Here is an 18,694-nt window from a genome sequence, read left to right as displayed (position 1 = left end):
ATGGGACTGTATTTGGAGACAGGGACTTGATAGAGATGATTAAGTTAAAATGAGGTTATTAGGGTGGGCCCTAATCCAATATAACTAGTGTCCTGATATGAAGAGGGGACAGTTACAGAGGGAAGACCACATGGGCACACAGGGAGAAAATGGCTGGCTGCAAGCCAAGGGGAGAGGCCTCATGAGAAACCAACCCTACCGACATCCTGAATTTGGACTTCCAGCTCCAGAACTGTAAGAAAATATATTTCCGTTGTTTAAGCCACCTAGTCTATGGTCCTTTTTTGGGGCAGTCCTAGCAAATTAATACAGGGAATGATTATAATATCCACAAGGAGACAATGGCATGGAAGTACTTTTAAGCTCTTGAATGCCATACAACCACCATGAAGTTGTACAGTTTTCACTGTTGTCTGGGACTTTCTTTTTCTTTTTCTTTATTCTTTTTTTTTTTTTGAGACTAAGTCTTGCTCTGTTGCCCAGGCTGGAGTGCAGTGGCACGATCTCAGCTCACTGCAACCTCTGCCTCCCGGGTTCAAGTGATTCTTCTGCCTCAACCTCCAGAGTAGCTGGGACTACAGGTGCCCACCACCATGTAGGGCTACCTTTTTTTTTTTTTTTTTTTTTTGTAGAGATGGGGTTTTACTGTATTGGCCAGGCTGGTCTTGAATTCCTGACCTCATGATCTTCGTGCCTCGGCCTCCCACAGTGCTGGGATTACAGGTGTGAACCACTGTACCTGGCCAGGACTTTCAAAGTCACCTTAGTGAGCGTCTGTTGGTTTTGCCTTTGCAGGGTTCAGTCCCCTTTCTTCTAGGATCAGTGTCTTTAGTACTGTGGGTTACCACACGCACTATGGGTGGATGTGGACTACAGGGCTGACCATTTTCCCCTCCTTCTGGGGATAGGCAGGTGACTTTGGCCTGCCAGCTGACATATCCCCTTCTGCCGACCACTGTGATTGGGTCTAGAATGGATATAGGGTCCAAATTGCCCAGATTCAATACTAGGACCTGTATGGGACTTAGGGTTGTCAGTAAAGGACAACCTCAGTTGAACTGAATTTTGGATCATCAATGATGTGTTCCAAATATTTGCTAAATCTGGCAACCCTACTCAGACTATTAAAGAGAAGCTTTCTTTGTGATGAATGTCTAGAGCTGGTAGAATGTGAGCCTGGAGCTGTCGGGAGAAAGCCTCACAGGGAGAAAGGCTTTCCACGGGTAAAGTCACTGTAGAGGAAGTGGACCTGAGATAAAGGCCTGGATCCAGCCATGCCTGAAGCTGGAACAATCTGAAAACCAACAGAGTCTCTTCTTTACATAAGCCCATGTGAACTGGGTTTTTGTAATTTGCAACAAAGAATGATGACTTGTAAAGTCACGATCCAATAGTTAAGGCAATGTGTGAAATCCTCTCAAACCTTCTGCTATAGGTTTGTCCGGAATTTGCAGAGACACGGAAGAGAAGGCTTAGTCTGAAAAGTAATGAAAAATACGTTTAAATGAGTCCAATACCTCAGACAGCTCTGCTTGAAGAGTAATTTCGTTTTCCTTTTTAACAAAAGGCTGTGATACAACACTGCAGAGAAGATGAAGTTTTAAAGGGAGTGGGGTCTTGTCAAAGCTGGCGTCCCTCTGCAGAAAGGGCAGCACAAAAGACCCTTCATCCTGCTGGACGCTCCCTGGCTGCCCAGTCAGTGACAGCATCATAAAAGCAGTTGGAGCCACAGGAGTGAGGCGAGCTGGACTCACTTCCCTGCTGGAATCCAAGAATGGCTGGACATCTGTCCTCTGAGAACTTGGAAATAGAGATGCTTGCTTGTTCCCTGAGAGTAGGGTTATTAATCCAATGCTAAGAGATGGAGCAGAGAGAGGAAGCTCATATAAAGACACAAATGGCCTCCCAGGGTCACAGGATTGAGAGAGAGAAAATGAATGCATGAAAGTGCGTAAAAGAAGAATGTCAGCAAAGTAGGATTGATGGGTTCAGAGGCTCCAAGTTAGGTCATCTGGAAGGCAAGCATAGACCAAGTCCATCCTCACACAGACTGGAGAGAGTGCTTTGCTCCACCAGATGTGGACACTCACATTTCTTGGTCGGGCCAACCTCTTGGGGGCTGATGTGGGTTGAAAATTTCACAAGCTCAACCCTCCCTTTACTGTGATTCCAGAAGGCCAATTTTGGAGACTTTGGCTTCCTGCCTAGCTGGCCTACAGAGTGGAGAATATGTGGTTCTTCGAGCCAGGTGGATTTCAAAGTGTGTATCGATGGAATGCCCATGCCATTCTCTTTTATAGACTGGTTTTCCTTGTAGCAGTCTCCATTATGTATCCTTCGAGGTGTGGTCAGCTACTCTGGAATGTGGTGGGGGTGGAGGCCGGACAAAGTCCGAAACAGGGTCATCACCAGTGAGTGGCTCCTGCCTTTGCTGGATGTCCAGAGTGTGCGTGTGCTGGTGATGCTCCCAAGGTGACATACTGGGAGCAAGGATTACAAGGATCAGAAACCACTGCCTGTGCCATCTACCTTCCTCTGTCCAGCACACCAGACACTAGATCAGCAAAGGCCAGGCCATACTGTCTCCAGGCTCTGCTGATTCCATGTGAATGAAGTGAGGATGTGACTGTGACCTTGAGAGACACGGTGTTTGCCCTTGTAGAGCTTACAGGCCAAACAATAATTACATGAATAGGTAGGGGTTCCAGCCAGCAATGGTGGTGATGCTACGAAGGAGAAGTGAGGCTGCTACGGGAATGTGTGAAACCAGAGAATCTGACCTCTTCCCAGGGGTTCCAGAGACCTCCTGAGGAGGTGATTTTCAGGTGTGCCCCGAAAGATGAATGGGTGAGGACAGGTGAAGACTTTAGGGACCGGTGCGTAAGGCCAAGAGAGAAGTGCTTATGAGAAGACCCCAAATCCTTAAGGTCTTCAGAGGTTGGCAGGGAATGAGAGTACAAGTAGACATAGATGAGGCTGGCACGGTGCAGGTAAGGAGTTTGATTTTATCCCGGCTGGGTGTGGTGGCTCATGCTTGTAATCCCAGCACTTTGGGAGGCCGAGGCGGGTGGATCATCTGAGGTCAGGAGTTCAAGACCAGCCTGACCAACATGGTGAAACCCCATTTCTACTAAAAATACAAAATTAGCCAGGCATGGTGGCGCATGCCTGTAGTCCCAGCTACTCAGGAGGCCGAGGCAGGAGAATCGCCTGAGCCCGAGAGGCGGAGGTTGCATTGAGCTGAGATCACACTATTGCACTCCAGCCTGGGCAACAGAGTGAAACTCCATCTCAAAAAAAAAAAAGGTTTGGTTTTACCCCAAGTGTGCTAAAGAGCCCCTGGAGCACTGAGCAGGAAGAGCATGATGGGAGGTGTGCTTGGGCTCCCCCGTGGAGGAGGATGCACTGGGAGAGCCCAGAGAAGAAGCAGAGACTGGCCATGAGGTGCTTGCAGCAGGCCAGGAGAGAGAGAATGCTGGCCAGGGCTAACAGGGTAGCAGTGGCTGTGGAGGGAAAGAAGCACGAATGAGTGATGTTGGGGAGATAAAGTCAATCGGGCTGTATACAGGGAATAAAAAAACACTTCCACACCTCATCTGATGACAAAATTAAGTTTTCGAGGCTGGGCATGGTGGCTTACACCTGTAATCCCAGTGCTTTGGGAGGCCAAAGTGAGAGGATCACTTGAGCCGAGGAGTTCAAGACCTCCTGGGCAACAGAGCAAGACTCCATCTCTACAAACAATTTTTAAAAAATTAGCTGGGTGTGGTGGCATGTGCCTGTGGTCCTAGCTTCTTGGGAGGCTGAGACAGGAGGATTGCTTGAGCCCAGGAGCTCGAGGCTGCAGTGAGCTGTGATTTGCACCACTGCATTCCAGCCTGGGTGACAGAGCAAGACCCCGTTAAAAAAAAAAAAAAAAGGATTTTCAAAATCATACATGGCAGATTACACAACAAATAAAAATAATTGATAGTAAATAACTTAAAAAAACAAGTTTTTGATTCTGCATGGCTGAGAACAGACTGCAGAAGGCAGAAGGTGAGCTCTTCAAGGGAATGGCAAAGCCCTTCCCAGTGTTGCCTTTGCTTCGTCCAGAATCAGTGACTGTCAGCCTTTGCTAGCAGCTACCTGGCCTCGATTTAGAGTCACCTGATCTCCTTAGGTAGGAATGTGAATGCTCTTCTCCTTATACTTTCACTTTTTTTCCTTTGGTGGAAATTCTTAGGTTTTTTTGTTTGTTTCGTTTTGTTTTGTTGTTTTGAGACGGAATTTCACTCTTGCTGTCCAGGCTGGAGTGCAATGGCGGGGTCTTGGCTCACTGTAACCTCCACCTCCCAGATTCAAGCGATTCTCATGCCTCAGCCTCCTGAGAAGCTGGGATTACAGACGCCCGCCACCACGCCTGGCTAATTTTTTTGCATTTTTAGTAGAGATGGGGTTTCCCCATGTTGGTCAGGATGGTCTTGAATTCCCAACCTCAGGTGATCCACCTACCTCGGCCTCCCAAAGTGCTGGGATTACAGGCGTGAGCCACCACGCCCAGCTGGAAATTCTTAAGTTTTAATCTCGCAATAATTGTTCTGTGTGTATGTGTGTTGTTCATGCTCCTAGACTATGCCACAAATTTCAGAAGGTAAGGACTATAACCTATTAATTTTTTCTTCTCTGCAGTAGCACCTGACATACTTGGATATCAACAATATCCAAGGTGAATGGGGACACATTGAAATGTTGTAGGAATGTTGGGTTTGGTAGTGGGGATGTAATAGGTAGCGTCTTGAGTTTACTGAGTTAGGCAGTATTCTAATCAATTCATATATATTAACTCATCTTGTGCCCACAACAGATCAATTAGGTAGATAATACTATCATCCCTATTTTATGGATAGAGAAACAAGGGCACACACTAGCTTTTAAGTACCCTGGTTAAGAAATAAGTGAGTCAGAAATTAGACTTCTTCAAGCTCATGAGAGCATGAGGCCTCCTGCAGGTTTACGAAGGCAGTGAGTGAAGTGGGCTCTCTCTCCCATGAGAGTGGAGCATTTCACTCAACAGTGGCTCTGTTTCCATGAACTGGAAACGGTGGACGGGGTCATCTGTAGGCCAAGGAACTCAATTCTCTAAAGGCTGAAGGGGTGATCTTTGAGGGCCTCCTTTGATGCCATTTTTCTTACATCTTAGCTATTTTAAAGACCAGAAAGATTCTCCACGCATGCCCTTGACCTTTAGAGCCAATTAGATGAAGCTGTATTTGGAGGTAGGAAGAGAAGTTGAGTGACTTTGAAGTCATCTTCTCTCTGATCTTGACTTTCTGATTTTGGCCTGGGCTGTTGGAATTGTATGTGTCCACAAGATGGCAGACTTCTGCTGGGAATGGAGTCGAGCGGGCGGGGAACTAGGAGAGGACGAGGGAAGAGTGGGCTGTGCCTCCCCTTGGCTCTCCCAGGAAGCTTGTGATGTAGAAGTCTGGGTGGGTACGAGGTTGGTATCAGTTGGAGGTGAAGAAGTGCAAACAGGACTTTACACTTGATCTTAGTCAACAGGCGGAGAAGCGATTCAAATAGAACTTTGTACCAGGAAATATTTATGCCTACACGAGGGTGTTGCAAGAAAAGAGCTAAGCCTTGCTGTGGTGCTGGCAGAGCTTGAAACTGTTTGCCACCCCAGTACGCCAGGAAATTCAGATATGCTTGAGAGGAGCAATCACTTCTAATGTAGGCGTACTCTAAAAGTAAATGATGATAACAACTATGAATTAATGAGTATTTACGGTAAGCCCGGCTACTGCCCTTTCGTCTCCTGACATCTGAAAGTCACCACAGTTTCTGAATTTCTACATGTAAACTGATACTCACCCTCCTATCCCACAACACCCGAGCCCCTCCGGTTTCCCTCTCTCCGTGAATGGCACCATCACCCATTCAAGTGCTCCTTGTATCGATTGCCTAGGGCTGCTTTAGCAAATTATCACCAACTTGCCTTAAGTAGGGGAATTTATTCTTTCACAGTTCTGGAGGCCAGTCACCCAAAGTCAAAGTGTCAGCAGGACTGCACTCCCTCTGAGGGTTCTGGGGTAAAGTCCTTTCTTGCTTTGACAGCTTCCTGTGACAGCTTCCTGTGGCTCCTTGTGGCCACATGACTCCAATCTCTTCACATTACCTTCTCTGTGCCTGTCCTTCTGTTCTTCTTCTTTTTTTTTTTTTTTTTTTTTTTGAGATGGAGTCTCGCTCTGTCGCCCAGGCTGGAGTGCAGTGGCCGGGTCTCAGCTCACTAAAAGCTCCGCCTCCCGGGTTCACGCCATTCTCCTGCCTCAGCCTCCAGAGTAGCTGGGACTATAGGCGCCCGCCACCTCGCCCAGCTAGTTTTTTGTATTTTTTAGTAGAGACGGGGTTTCACCGTGTTAGCCAGGATGGCCTCGATCTCCTGACCTCGTGATCCACCAGTATCGGCCTCCCAAAGTGCTGGGATTACAGGCTTGAGCCACCGCGCCCGGCCCTGCTCTTCTTTTATAAGATAAGGTATCATCAGATTCAGGACCCACCTGGACAATCCAGGATGTCTCATCTTGAGATCCTCAATGTAATGTCTGCAAAGACCCTTTTGCCAAATAAGGTCCCATTCACAGGTCCCAGGAGTCAGAATGTAGACATATCTTTGTGGGAGCCATCATGGATCATTGTAGAAACCTGGAAGTTATTCCTGACATCTCGTCCTTCCTCCTCTCTCAGTCCACCACTGATTCGGGTGAACTTTTCTGCTCAGTAGTCCCCCATTTTTATTCCTGACACCTAGTCCCAGCGATCAGCATTTCCCCCCTTTGAACACATTAACCTCCTAACTGGCTTCCCACCCTATTATGGATGGCATCCACCCTATTATGGATTGAACTGTGCTCCCCCTGCACCCCCCAGTTCGTATGTTGAGTATTTGGAGATAGGGCCTTTAAGGAGATAATGAAGGCTAACGAGGTAGTAAGGATGGGGGTCTAATCCCACAGGGTTGGTATCCTTACAAGAAGAGGAAGAGGCTCCACTGCTGGCTCTCTCCTGGCCCACACAGAGGAAAGGCCATGTGAGGACACAGTGAGAAGAGGGCATCTACAAGCTGGGAAAAGAGGCCTCACCAGACACCAACCCCAGTGGAACCTTGATCTTGGACTTACAGCCAGCAGAGCTGTGAGGAAATCAATGTTTAAGTATCATCCTAGTCTGTAGTGCTCTGGCAGCCTGAGCAGAAGAATACTTACTCTGTGCTCCCTCCCACCCAGTCTCCACACTGCAGCCAGTGACTGTATGAGACACAAATCTCCAACTTCTGCTTCAGAGCCTCCCTCCCTTCCTCTCCTCCCTGCCTCTCCTCCCTCCCTCCCTTCCTCTCCTAACTCCCTCCTTCCCTCCCTTCCTCTTCTCCCTTCTACTCTCCCTCCCTCCCTCCCCCTCCCTTCCTCTCTCCCTCCCTTCCTTCCTCCCTCCTTTCCTCTCTCCCCTCCCTGCCTCTCTCCCTCCCTTCCTCTCTTCCTCCCTTCCTCTCTCCCTCCCTCCCTTCCTCTTTCCCTCCCTTTCTCTTTCCCTCCCTTCCTCTTTTCCCTCCCTTCCTCTCTTCTCTCCCTTCCTTCCTCTCCTCCCTCCCTCCCTTCCTCCCTCCCTTCCTCCCTCCCTTCCTCTCCCTCCCTTTTTCTCCTCCCTCCCTTCCTCTCCCTCCCTTTTTCTCCTCCCTCCCTCCCTCCCTTCCTCTCCTCTCCTCTCTTCCTCCCCGGCTTCCTCCCTTCCTCCCTTTCTCTCCCCTCCCCTCCCCTCCCCTCCCCTCCCCTCCCCTCCCCTCCCCTCCCTCCCTCCCTCCCTCCCTCCCTCCCCCTCCCTCCCTTCCTTCCTTCCTTCCTTCCTTCCTTCCTTCCTTCCTTCCTTCCTTCCTCACTTCCTCCCACAAATGGATCCAAGGCACTCATCTAAGCACTAGGGATCTAGTAGTGAACGAAACAGACAACTCCCATCTGCTGTTCTTGTGTGAAGCTTACAGTCCAGCACCCCTCGCTGCCTATGGCTCTGGGGTTAAAAAACCAACATTTGAACCTGTTCTGCAAAGCCCTGCATACTCGGAGCACTGCCCAGCCTGGTCAGCCTCCACTTGTTCCAGCTCACCTTCCTTCTCCACCACTTCACACACACACACACACTCACACCTCGCCCTGTGGTTACACAGCCTCTTCAATCCTTCCAAAGGGCAGTGCTTCTTCCCCCCAGAGAGCTTTCAGACACTGCATTTCCTTCTGTCAGGAAGGGTCCCTCTTTGCCTTCTTTGTCCTCTTTCCACTCTTAGCCTCCTTACGTAAGCCTGTCACAGGCTCTTAGCAGCTGTCACACCTCCCTTGCAGCACTGATCACAATGGCCATAAATAATTAACTGTACAATTAGTTGTTTAGTATCTGTGTAGCCCACAGAATGACAGGCCGATGAGAGCAATGTCTCTCTTTCTGCTTTTGGTTCCTGCTACCTTCCCCAGGCTTAGCGGGGTTGAACGCAGTGCGTTCTTATTAACTATTGCCACAGGAAAGAGCCAATGAATAAATGAACTATTTAAATCCTAATAAGCCTCTCCTATCCTTTAGATACTTTTGTGCCCAGTTTATAGATGTAAAAGTAAGGTGCAGGTGCAGGGTGGTTAGATAACTGGCCCCAGGTCACCCAGTTAATAACAGTGGAGACTGAAGTAGAAATCCAGAGCTTTCTGATTTCCAAGATCAGGCTCTAAACAGCCATGACTCAAGCCCAGTTTGCTTTAGATGATGATGAGAGAATTTTTTTTTTTTTTTTTTTTTTTTTTTTTTTTTTTTTTTTGAGAGTCTCGCTCTGTCGCCCAGGCTGGAGTGCAGTGGCATGATCTCTTCTCACTGCAAGCTCCACCTCCCAGGTTCAGGCCATTCTCCGTCCTCAGTCTCCTGAGTAGCTGGGACTACAGGCGCCCGCCACCACGCCCAGCTAATTTTTTTTTTTTGTATTTTTTAGTAGAGACGAGTTTTCACCGTGTTAGCCAGGGTGGTCTCAATCTCCTGACCTCATGATCAGCCCGCCTCGGCCTCTGGGGTGAGACAGGGAGTGTCTGGGAAAGAGCATGAGGGAATTTTCTGGGGTGATGATAATGTTCTGTATCTTGATGGAGGTTTCAGTAACTTATTTGTGTATGTATTTGTCCAAACTCAGCATCCATACTCATGAGATATGTTAATTTTTCTGTTTGCAAAGTGTATCTAGAAAACCAAACAAACCCTTAAACCAATATTGAACTCTAGTTCGTGACGTGCTTGCTGAAGTGTTGAGGGCTGCAGCTTGCTTGGAAAATAAGATGGTTGCTGGTGGACAGGGGGAGGAATGCATGGACAGACGTGGGGTAAAGCAAAGAGAGTAAAATGTTACATGTAGAGTCTAGTTGGGGGGTGGTGTATGGGTGTTCACTGCTCAAAACTTTCCAAGTTTGCTGTATGTTTGAAAATTTTCATTAAAAAAGGTCAAAAAAAGCTCATGACCAGCCTGGTCAACATGGTGAAATCCCATCTCTACTAAACATACAAAAATTAGCTGGGCATGGTGGCAGGTACCTATAATCCCAGCTACTTGGGAGGCTGAGGCAGGAGGATCGCTTGAATCCGGGAGGCAGCGGTTGCAGTGAGCCAGCATCAAGCCATTTGCATCGGCCATTGCACTCCAGCCTGGGTGACAGAGCGAGACTTCATCTCAAAAGAAAAACAAAAACAAAAAACAGTAAAATAAAAATACAGTAAGCCGAAAAAATGCATTTCAAATGCAGCTACTGTTTATGGTAATCAGTAAACAATCCAAAGATGCATGATAGAAAATTATTCACTGTTTTCTATTAGTTTAAAGGGGATGATCGACAGGGAGGATATGGAGAAGGGGCCTGGGAGTGGGGTTGGGAGATGTCTAATTCTTGGCAGGATCTGGAAGAAGAGGCAGCTGGTGGGATCCTCTTCAGGGTAGAGAGGTTACAGAATACAAGACTGAGCCTTTGAGGGCAGCCACCTCCTCCCTGAGGCTTCTGGGGTGGCAGTTAACTCTCTTTTTTTTTTTTCTTTTTTTTTTTTTTTTTGAGACGGAGTCTCGCTCTGTCGCCCAGGCTGGAGTGCAGTGGCCTGATCTCAGCTCACTGCAAGCTCCGCCTCCCGGGTTCACGCCATTCTCCTGCCTCAGCCTCCAGAGTAGCTGGGACTACAGGCGCCCGCCACCTCGCCCGGCTAGTTTTTTTTTTTTTGTAGTTTTAGTAGAGACGGGGTTTCACGGTGTTAGCCAGGATGGTCTCGATCTCCTGACCTCGTGATCCACCCGTCTCGGCCTCCCAAAGTGCTGGGATTACAGGCTTGAGCCACCGCGCCCGGCCGGTGGCAGTTAACTCTCAAAGCTTGTTTCAATTATGGGCCAGCACCGTAAGTGCTGTTGCCGACATTATCGGCTTGGCAGTGAAATCAAGCCTGAGCTCTCAGACGCGGTGGGAGGGTCCTGCCCGGATAGTCAGTGTGATGACGTCAATGGTAGAAGGAGGCTGGAGACATGGGCACTCTAATCTGATCCCCAACATTCACTGGTTATGTGGCCCTGGGTGCGTCACTGAACCTCCTCTGGCCTCCGTTGCCTTATCTGTAAAATGAAGACAATAATATTTAGCTTGCAGGGCTGGTATCAGAATTACATATGATGACATTATCAAGGTCAGCTGTGTGTTGCCAAATCTGAGGTCAAGCCTCAGTCCCCTGTTGCTCCCTTCGTCAGTGGCTTGTGACACAGTGGATCAGGCCCTCTGCCTTGAAACGCCTGGTGCTCTCTGCCGGGGGACATCACTCTCTTAGGTCTCTCTTAACCTCCCAGGCTACTCTTACTCGGCCTCCTTTGCTGAATCCTTCTCTGAGGAATCCTCCTCTTCGCCCAAATCACAAGTTGGGCTAACCCCGGGGCCCAGTCCTCAGCCCTCTTTTGGGCTCTCATACCGTGCCCCAGCTCCTATGTGATTTCTGTTCAAACAGGTCCAAAGCCAAATCCCGGATACCCTCCCCACAATCAGCTGCTTTCTTTGTAAGTCTTCTTCTTGTTCTAAATGGCACCGTCAATTCTCCTGGTTGCTCCAGCCAAAATCTTGGAATCATCTTTGACCTGTTTTTTCTCTTCCATGCTTAATTCAGCAACAAATCTCGTTGCTTCCACTTTGGAAACATAACTGCAATTGGGCGACTCCTGTCCACCCTCACAGTTAGGAGCCCAACCCAAACCCAAACACCTCACACCTGGACTGTGGCATCTGCTGCCTAACCAGCCTTTCAGCTTCCACTCTTGCCTGTCTAAACCCTGTTTTCCTCACAGTAACTAGAATTGTCCTTAACACATAGATATCGTGACTCTCCTTCATCTCAAAGCTCTCTAACCGCTTCAGAATAAAATCCATGTCCCCAGGATGCTCCCAGGGCCTGTGACCCCTCTGGACTCCTGCCCTCCTTCTGCTCATTCTGTCCATCACCGCTCACTTCCCAGCTGCCCCTCCAACACACCAATGCGCCCCCACCTCACGGCCTCTCCCTGCGCTGTGCCCTCCACTGGACTGCCCTTCCCTTGATATTTAGAAGGCTGAATCTCCCACTGCTTTTCGATTCCTGCTCAAATTGCACCTCATCTTAGAGTCTCTCTCGACTCCTCTATCTGAAATCGGATGCTGTTTCAATCTCCTCATTCTATTTTTGTTTGTTTGTTTGCTTTTTAGCTTTCCTTGTTGCTTGGCAAGGTGTATTTATTGCTCATTAAAAAGATTATAGTCTTCCTACTTGAATGTGAGCCACATGACAAAAGGGACTTCAAATACATTCCTTATCGCCGTATCCCCAACACGCAGGACAGAGCCTGGCGCCCGGTGGTTTGCCAATAAAGGTTTGTGGGATGGATGAGTGAGTGAAAAAAAATGGCTCGCTTAGTGCCTAGCCTAGAAAATGCACCCACAAAGTGATTATTGTATCATAATAATGGTCCTTTAGGGAGAAAATGGGCCAAATTAGAGGGGAAGGACTTGGTTCTGATCTTAAAGTTAGATCCTGAATGGAAAAATACTTAATCCCTTGGGCAGTTTCACCATTAGTGTGAATCAGAGGTTCCTTTTCTGGCATGGAAGATAGGTTGTCATATGATCCAGAAATTACTGCCCAGAAGTATCCTGGCCATTAGTTCTGTTCTCCTGCTTAAATTCATTATTCATCTGAGTACAGATTCCCTGTTTCTGCCTAGGGTGCATTCATTTCTCCTTCCCTCCCTCCCTTCTTTCCTTCCTTCCTTCCTTCCTTCCTTCCTTCCCTTCATCTCCCTCCCTTCCTTCCTTCCTTCCTTCCTTCCTTCCTTCCTTCCTTCCTTCCTTCCTTTCCTTCCTTCCTTCTTTCTTTCTTTCTTTCTTTCTTTCTTTCTTTCTTTCTTTCTCTTCCTTCCTTCCTTTCTTTCCCTCCCTCCCTCCCTCCCTCCCTTCCTTCCTTCCTTCCTCTCTCTCTTTCTTTTTCTTCCTTCCTTCCTTCCTCTTTCTTTCCCTCCCTCCCTCCCTTCCTTCCTTCCTCTCTCTCTTTCTTTTCCTTCCTTCCTTCCTTCCCTTCATCTCCCTTCCTTCCTTCCTTCCTTCCTTCCTTTCTTTCTTTCTTTTCTTTCTTTCTTTCTTTTTCTTCCTTCCTTCCTTTCTTTCCCTCCCTCCCTCCCTTCCTTCCTTCCTCTCTCTCTTTCTCTTCCTTCCTTCCTTCCTTCCTTCCTTCCTTCCTTCCTTCCTTCCTTCCTTCCTTCCTTCCTTCCTTCCTTCCTTCCTTCCTCTCTCTCTCTCTCTCTCTTTCTTTTTTGGAATTGGGGTCCCACAATGTCATTCAGGTTTGAGTGTAGTGCTTCTAATATAACTCACTGCAGCCTTGACCTCCTGGGCTCAAATGATCCTCCTGCCTCAGCCTCGCAAGCAGCTGGGACTACAGGCACACACCACCATGCCCAGCTAATTTTTAAATTTTTTGTAGAGACGAGTTCTTGCTATGGGGCTGGCGTGCATTTCTTTGAAATGACCCTAAGCCTGCTACCACCCAGTGATTCCACCCCCAGAGCATAAAGCTTTCCAGTGACTGCAAGACCCTGTCTAAAAAAAAAAAAAAAAAAAAAAAAAAAGAAAGAAAAAAAAAAGACAGCTCTGTTACACATTTCAACAGAGCTGGTGAAAAGACATTTATCAGAAGTCTGCTGAGTAGGCTTTGAAATTAGTTCTGCTCAGATATTGGACCTTCTTATCTCTGCAGACAAATAGATACAGCCCCGTGTACCGTGGGCCAGAAGTGGGCTTTTGATCTCTGTGGGGAGACCTGCTTTATAGCTCTTTAAAAAATCGAATTATGTTCTGTGTAAGTTTATTTTGAGGACGTCATACTCTATGGAAACAAGTAGGATTCCTTTATCAGAAAGGAGATTGTAGGTTCTACAATCACAGAACAAATATACGGTGCCTGCTCCGCTGATCGTACGGTGACTGATGAAGTTCAAATGCTTGATGGAAAGGAGCAAAACAGAGGATATTCATACACACGCACACACACACGCACACACGCGCACACACACAGGCATAGACTGGGGAGAGGGGAAGAGAGAAAGGGAGAGAGACGGGGAGGAGGGGAGAGAGGGAAAGAGGGGGAGAAGGCGAGGAAAAGGGTGGGAGGGAGAGGGAGAGAGACAAAGCAACTCTTTAAATTTGAGAGAGATGGAAAGGGTTCCAGCTGATGACAGCTACGGGTGTTACTGTATTTCACTTCTGCACCTAGTTGGTGAGCTAGGAGCTAGGGGCAGAGTAAGAGTTGCTATTTCCTTCATTTCATTTTTCTCTTTTTAGCTTCTAGCCTCTCTGGGCAGAAAATAATCTGTTACCAGCCTGGCCCAACCAGCAAGCAGAACCCTGAGATGGGCAGGGAGCCCACTGTGAGTTTGGTCCCTTGTGAGTTGTAGGAGGTTACCCTGAAATCTGAGAGGTGACATGACTTGCCAGGATCCCAGAGCAAGTGCAGTGGGAACCCTCGCTGGAATCTTACAGGTCAGACTCTCAGCCCCCCTGCTTCCGTCCACACATGCACAGGAGATTTTCAAACCACGCTCCCTGCGCGGGAGGAGGGAGGTGCCGAGGCAGCTGTGACTCTCGCGCCCATCTTTAATCGGAGCATCTCTGCTCAGACTTTTTAAAAAAAGTTAGCTCATGTCTTTTACTAACTCATACACCACTACTTGTCTTCTGGTTTGTTGAAGCAATCATCAGACAACAATTTGCCACGGTAATTTCGCTCCAAGTGGCTGGCCATAAACACTCCAGTGCTACAATCATCTGAAGGGCGTTTCCAAAGAAGGCAAACTAATTTGGCCATTCTCATCCATTTTCTAGTATTTCAAGTCAGCCGGTTATAACCTTCTTTCTCTCATGCTTATTCTTCCTGGGGGTGGTGTAAGATTTCTTCCTTTTCTCAGCACCACCACGAAGTCTTCCCACAAGATGAAGAGTAGACTCTTTTTGAAAGTTGTAATCAGCCGGGCGCGGTGGCTCACGCCTGTAATCCCAACACTTTGGGAGGTTGAGGCGGGTGGATCACGAGGTCAGGAGTTCAAGACCAGCCTGGCCAAGATGGTGAAACCCAGTCTCTACTAAAAGTAAAAAAAAAAAATTAGCCAGGTGCTGTGGCTCACACCCGTAATCTCAGCACTTTGGGAGGCCGAGATGGGGGATCGCTTGAGCTCAGGAATTCAAGACGAGCCTGGGCAACATGGTGAAACCCTGTCTCTACTAAAAATACAAAAATCAGCCAGGCATGGTGGTGTGTGCCTGTAGCCCCAGTTACTCGGGAGGCTGAGATGGGAGGATCACTTGAGCCTAGAAGGTGGAGGTTTCAGTGAGCCAAGATTGTGCCACTGCATTCCAGCCTCGGTGACACAGCAAGACTCTCTTGGAAAGAAGGAAGGAAGGAAGGAAGGAAGGAAGGAAGGAGAAAGAGAGAAAGAGAGGAAGGAAGGAAGGAAGGAAGGAAGGAAGGAAGGAGTCAAAGTACATCCATCTTCTTTTTCCAGTTGCTTTCCAGCAAAGATCTGCCTTTGCTGATTAAGAGGAATTCCTTTTTTATTCTGGGTCTTGGCCTTTACATTTTCTGTCATATCCAAGGATTCAGCCTTGAGGATGATGGTCTTCCCCATAAAGATTTTTATTAAAAAAATCTGTATTTCGGTGGCAGTTGCACTGCAGATGGCAGATTGAAAAGCCAGAATTTTTTTCTGCATTCAGGATCTTGTAACAGATTGACAGAAAAAAGAGGTTTGAAAATACAACAAAGGTAGGGCACATTAGAAAGGGTAGTCCACACTGAAAGACTGGGAAAACCTAGTAACTAAGAACACAGATTCTAGAACTGGACTCCACGGGTTCAAATCCCAGCTCTGCCTCATACGATTTGCATTTCTTTATCTGTAAAATGGATAGATGGAAGCAGTTGTACCTCCTAGGGTTGAGAGTGTTACATGAGTGGATATACGTGACGCACTTAGAAAATGCACTCAGTAACTGCCTTGTTAGCTTTTAACTCGGGGATGGGAAACCCAGGTTCGATTAAGCAGCTATTGCTAATTACTAATCAAGGGAGAAGTCAAATTCCCTTCAATAACTAGTTCTATCACTCCATTCACTTCATTCTTTAATATTGATACTTGGTCAAATTAGTGAAGCCATTTTATTTGTTTCGCCCCTTTGGTTGGAACGAAGAAAAAATCACTCTGGATAGCGCAAGAAACAAGTTAAGTGGGATAGGGAACTGCTTATATAATAGTAATTATTATAATATAATACAATAGTAATTATTATAATATAATAATTATTATAATATAATATATAAGCATATAATATGTGCTTATATAATAGTAATTATTATAATATAATTATATGAGCATATACTATGTGCATATATAATAGTAATTATAATATAACAAATACATAAGCATATAGTATATGCTTATATAATAGTGATTATTATAAGCATAATAATGCGCAAAAAGAGGAGACAGAAATCTCAGAACGGGATGACAATGGGTTCTTGAATGCAGGATCCGGTGCGGTGTGGCTCCTGCAGGTGGAACAGCCACGTCCCCTTCGGTCTTCAGAAGCAGGAGCTGGTGGCTTCTTGCTGGAACAGCCCATCGTCCACTCATTCTCATGCCCCTGTTTTGGGACGATGGGGTGACCACTTTGTTTTAATTGCTTACGTAATTGTTTGTCTTTCCCTATGAAATGCAGTCTCAGCGTGGGCAGCACCCAGCCAGGCTCACTACTGCTTGTTGGCAGAGCACCTAGCACATGGCAGTCACCCACAAATGGTAGCTGGCTAGATGGTGTATCAGGTAGGACATGGGGAGGCTTCCTTGCTCCCACTGCTGCTGCTTCTCTTCTGTACCCTTCTGCCTATCTCCTGCCCGCAGCCTCTCTGCCTCTTCCGCCGCACTCCCACACTGCTAGTCATGGTCAGATTCCCGAGAGAGAACACTGCACTGAACTAGCTCCTCTTGCTGCTCTCCTCAGTCACTGATTTATTCTTCCATCCACCTGCTTATGTGTCCACTCATCTCATCTTTCATTGTTACTGAGTATCTGTTTTCCTTTCCCTTCTCCAGTTCCTCCCATGGGACTTTGGTGGGATGGATCCCACCCCAGATCTAGTCATTGCATTGGCCACTGGGATGGCTTCAGAGAAAGTCGTGTGCCCCAATTTAGGCTAATGAGAGAACAGCTGGTTCTTATCTGGACCATGTGGTATAAGAACAAGGTCTTGTCTGCCTAGGTGTTCTGGGCCAACCCAAGGAGCCACACAAGATAGGATGGAGTGGGAGACAGGTACAGAGAGAGAGGGAAAGGCTGATTAGGTGGTGGATGACATGGTTTGAGTTACTGGACAAGTCTCATTTGAAGCTAGAACTATTTCTGAACATCCAAGATTTTTTAGCTATTACATTCCTTTAGTCAGTTTTAATTGGGTGCTTTAATTGGGTTGCTTGCAACGCAAAGGATCCTACCTGACACGCCATCTAGTCAGCTATCATGTGTGGGGTGACTGCCATGTGCTAGGTACTCTGCCAACAAGCAGTAGTAAGCCTGGCTGGGTGCTGCCCAAGCTGAGGCTACACCTCATAGGGAAAGGCAGACAATTACATAAGCAATTAAAACAAAGTGGTCACCCCATTGTCCCATAGCAGAGTGGATGGTTGGATTGGCTCCATTTTTTTTTTCTTTTTTCTTTTTTTTGAGGCAGAGTCTCACTGTGTCGCCCAGGCTGGAGTGCAGTGGCGCGATCTCGGCTCACTGCAAGCTCCGCCTCCCGGGTTCACACCATTCTCCTGCCTCAGCCTCCCGAGTAGCTGGGACTACAGGCGCCCGCCACCATGCCCGGCTAATTTTTTTTTGTAATTTTAGTAGAGACGGGGTTTCACTGTGTTAGCCAGGATGGTCTCGATCTCCTGACCTCGTGATCCGCCTGCCTCGGCCTCCCAAAGTGCTGGGATTACAGGCGTGAGCCACCGTGCCCGGCCGGCTCCATTTTTTAAAGCCAGACTTTACGTATCTTTATGTGTGCCTATGCATAGGAAAACGTCAGAGATGTGATCTGTTGGCTTATTTTACACTTTGCTTTATTTTTGCAGTGAACCTTAATTACTCTAAAATCAAGAGGGGAAATGCTATTAGAATCAAAATGATAAGTATGGTAAGCATTGTGCTGGGAGAGGTACCGGATGCTGTTAGGAGCACTTAGCAGGGACTGGCTTTAGGCAGCTGCATAACTGCAGGGAGCAGTAGAGAAGATTCAGTGAGGCTCCCTTGTGCATGGAGACATTCCTGTGTAGACCCACTCTTAACAAGGTCCTGGAGGTATCAGCTGGTCAGAGAAGCCAGGCACAGGAGCCTGGAGTCCCTGGCTCCTTCTCCAGACTGACTGGGGCGTTGGCTCCCTGATCTGGCCAGGAGCATTTCCCCAGCTCATTCCTCTGCCTTCAAGTGGAGAGCTGGTTACTGGAAACACAAAGCCCTTTCCTTTCAGGGCTCCAGAAGCTGAACATTAAGAAACCATTGCAAATACAGTAATTGCTCACAGTGAGCATTAATGTCCTATTAAAAAGAGGCAGCTGCTGTGGCTGGAATGTCTAATTCAGCAGCCATTTCCTGAGAACCACGTTAATGTGATTTGAGCTAATTACCTCCTCCCCTCCGCCGAGGCTCAGTCCAGAAATTTCTGAGGCCTCTGCCCTTCAGTCTTTGGAGAAGCACAAGAATCCCTCACTCCCTTTCCTGATGGGGGTGTTCCGGAGGTTCAGGCAGCAATCAATCAATCAATCAGCGATTGGCCATTCTGTGCTTGACATTGGACTAGGTGCTCAGGAGGTGGGGACACTCACGAAATCTCATTCTGTGCCTTTGAGGCATTTGACATTTGTCTAAGAAGTCAGGACAACTGTGGCTAAGAATTGGAGAACATATAAGACAGCATGGACTCTTCATTAGTTCAGTCATTCTTGGTGGTAGAGGGCACACTGGTGGATAACACAGCTCTGGTCTCACAGTCATGGGAGCTTATATTCTAATGAGACAGACGTTGACTAAGCAATTGCACAGTGGTTGATTAACCA

General features: G+C 47.5%; 1 pseudogene; it reads right to left on the bottom strand.

Moving 5' to 3' along the window:
- Window positions 1-14,268: 14,268 nt before the first annotated feature.
- LOC126939789 (ubiquitin-40S ribosomal protein S27a-like) lies at window positions 14,269-15,357 on the bottom strand (annotated as a pseudogene).
- Between the last annotated feature and the right edge of the window lie 3,337 nt (window positions 15,358-18,694).

Source organism: Macaca thibetana, chromosome 16, assembly GCF_024542745.1.
Source record: "Macaca thibetana thibetana isolate TM-01 chromosome 16, ASM2454274v1, whole genome shotgun sequence".
Classification (NCBI taxonomy): domain Eukaryota; kingdom Metazoa; phylum Chordata; class Mammalia; order Primates; family Cercopithecidae; genus Macaca; species Macaca thibetana.
Note: the sequence above shows the minus strand (reverse complement) of the source record. Positions and strands in the feature narration are given on the sequence as shown.